The sequence below is a fragment of the Nestor notabilis genome, unplaced genomic scaffold, assembly GCF_000696875.1.
Source record: "Nestor notabilis isolate BGI_N333 unplaced genomic scaffold, ASM69687v1 scaffold20244, whole genome shotgun sequence".
NCBI lineage: Eukaryota > Metazoa > Chordata > Aves > Psittaciformes > Psittacidae > Nestor > Nestor notabilis.
Window position 1 is genome coordinate 5,683 of NW_009924733.1, and position 3,416 is coordinate 9,098.

Sequence of the window (3,416 nt, forward strand, 5' to 3'; positions counted from 1 at the left end):
CAGGAAGGTGCCCAGCAGTTGGGTTTGAGCCCCCTGGTGCAGCCCAGGGCTGCAGAACTCCAGAGATGTGGGGAAAAGACAAAGAAAGAAGAGAAGACCAACCCAACCCCAAAACACACGGAGCTGGGGCAGCAGAGGTGCTGCTCATGGGTTAGGGAACACTCAAGGCAACATCTAGATGAGCCTTGGATGACATGGTCTAATGTGAGGTGTCCCTGCCCATGGCAGAGGGTTGGAACTGGATGATCTTAAGGCCTTTTCCAACCCCATCCGTTCTATGTTTCAACATGTAGATGATCTTTAAGGTCCCCTCCAACCCAATCCACTCTATGATTCTATCTTACTGTCCTGGTCTTTAAGTGTTGTGCATTGAAGCAACTTCATTTAAAAGATGCATTTTGGTGTCCTGGGAACTTGGGAGCAGAGGGAGATGCTGAGTAAGTGTCCACATCCTGGATCTGGGGGAGAACTGGTGATAAAGAGGGAGAAACTGGAGATGAAGCAGCAAATATCCCCTCCTCAGCCCATATTCAAGCCCCCAAAGAAAAGAGCACTCGTGACAAATAGTTGAAAGTTTTTATTCATATAAAACTCATATTAAGAACATAAAAGATTGCATCTTAAAAAAAAAACCAAAACAGATCTGCAATTATTTACAGCAGTATTGCACAAGTAAAGTGGCAATTACCCTGTCCAAAATTCATCAGTGCAAACCACAAGGAAGCCAGGGAAATTGCAGTAAAAATGCTACATACGCTGGGTCCTGTGACAGGAGTTAGTGATTCATCAGCACATCAGGTGCTGGCTGGTACCTGATGTTAACGCTGGGCCAGGGAGAAGTGGCTGAGATGGAGGAAAACGTGGCTTCGGGAAGGAGGGGGCCAAAATCACAGGGATGACGAAGCCAAACTCCCACTAATTCCACTAATGCTGGAGTCTGATGGGCCTAAATCACTCCTGGGAAGTGGGATTTAGGCACTTGGAGGGGAAGAATCAGAGTAAATCTCATTCTCCAACCCATGCTGGCTGCACTGCCCAGAGGAGGCAGCGCTTTGGGAGGTGATCCATCACTTATTGCAAGGACAGGGAGGAGAGAGAAAGGGGGGACCAACATCTTTACAGGAACTTAAATAAGCAGAAAATAAATATACACCATTTCTACAAGTTACAGCATTATGGAACAGCAGAGTGCATTAATTACACGGGGAGAAAGAGAATCAACAGCATTTACCAAGGTCAACTCTAAAAAGGCTTAGAAAAGGTGATTTTTTTAAGCTTTTTTTTTACTTCTTTTATAAGCTGTACAAAACTTACATGAGAGAGAGGAAAGGAAATACATTGCACACAGATATTTGGCTCAGATGATGAAAGGAATACGCTGTCCTACTCTAATAAATACTCAGGTATTTACAGTCCTGGGGAAGAGGAGAAGCGTTAACGCAGCACCGGGAATAAATCTGGTTTCCCTGCGACCAAGGAAAACTCTTCAGCACATCCTTTTGGTAGAACAGAGACCACAGGTTACCCTTAAAATGACCCAGAGCAGTCACCCAAGAGGGCTAAAATGAGCCAAATTCCTACTTAAAAACATAATTCTTCTCTTCAGAGGCTTTTTACTGGTTTTTACCCTAAACCTCACAACTCTATGGGGTGAAACCTGGGTTTTGGGAGCTAATCTTCCTTTGCCTGCCTTGTGGCTGGGAACACCTCCTGTGGACAGGTCCCAGGCAGGCAGTGCCAATACCGTGCTTATTATTCCTCTTAAAATGACTCTAACCTCTGTCTCCATCCTTGGCTGGGGTGGCCAGTGGGGAGGACGGGATAAAGTGCTCAGCATTTCTTTGGTGTACTCCAAGGGACACATTCTGGGGATGCTGTAAGGCTGCGAGACCTGAAAGCACCGTTTCATCCACCAACAGTGGATGAAACCACTGGGAAGAAAAAAGCTCATTTGGTTTCCCCCCTCTGCTGCCAAAGTTTTTTGCCTTTCAATGTTAGCAACAGCCATGCAATTCCATGTAAGCTCCCATGGGAAACTTGCAGCAGCAGCCTCCCTGCTGGGGTTTCCTATATAAACCCTACAGAAGTGATGGCTCGAGCACGGCTGGGGCAGCACCGCTACAGTGAGCCAAAACCAGAGCCAAAACCAAGGGCTCGAGGAGCGGGAACCTGCCCTGGCCAAGCTCACCAGTTCAACCGCTCTCTCTCCACCAGTGCAAAGATCCCCCTGCACCGTCTCCAAAATACCCTTCCCAAAGCATCCCCTGCTCCTGCAACCGATGCTCATCCTGCAGGTCCAAAAAAACCAGAGAAACAGGTAACGAATGTGAAGTACAAGTTAAGCACTGCTCTGTAATCCTGCACAGGAGTGCAATCGGAGGCGCGCAGCCCCACACCAACACCCGGCAGGCACAGCCACAGAGGTCACTTTGCCCATCATTAAAACCCACTCATAATCACTACATGGCACCCCACAGCTCTCCCTGCGTGTGTACAGCAGGAAAAACCGCTACGGGGGGATTGGGCTCTTCTTTCTCCTGTTTCCTTTTTTCCTATGGTGCTGGTGAAACCAGAGATAAAACCGCAGCATCTGGGTGGGTTTGGGGACCACCTGCACCAGCCAGAGGGGAAGGGCAGCTCCAGAGGCAGAGAGGGGTATGTTTGTGCATAGATATGGGGGTGGCCAGAGCAGCCACCCCCCAAAAGCACCCACTGTGCAGCAGCCGCCCGCTTGCGAGGTGAACCGGAGGCAACGGAGGGGACGGAGGAGACAGACCCGCTTCTTCCGACAGCCCTCCAGCAAGGCTGCAGGGTCTCCAGCTGGAAGAGGAGATGCCCAGGGACAGCACTGAGCACTTGGCTGGGTCTTCCCAGGGGAAGGAGGGTGGTTTGGGAGCAGTTAGTGGATCTATAGCAGGTCAGCATCCTTCAGCACCTCTTCCAGCTGTATCCCTGCGCACCAGCATCCAGGGTCTTGCTGCTGGTCCTATCCTGCTCATCCTGCTGCTCGAGGCTGTCCTGTCCAAAACACAGAGAGGATCCCAGGAAAAATAATGATATCCAGCGCCTTAAAACCCTTCCTGGGTTCATCAGCAAGGGACAAGCCATGACTTAAAATGAAGTGACAGAGTAGGAGCCGTTGTCTCCGGGAGCAAAGCTGCGGTGTGCTGGGAACTGTTTCTACCTGCCTCCAGTACATCTTATTGCTGAACGAGTCACCAACATTATATATTCTATCATACAATACATGAGCATTTGCACACATCTGATAGAAAGAACTTCTCAAAAAGGCAACCTGGTGGATTGGGGTTTTGGTTGGGGGGGTGCTTGTGGGATTTTGGACCCTGGGAGTCTGACAGCTGAGTCTTGAATCAGAGCGAAAAATAAAACATAGATATAAAACAAAGATCAGTCAG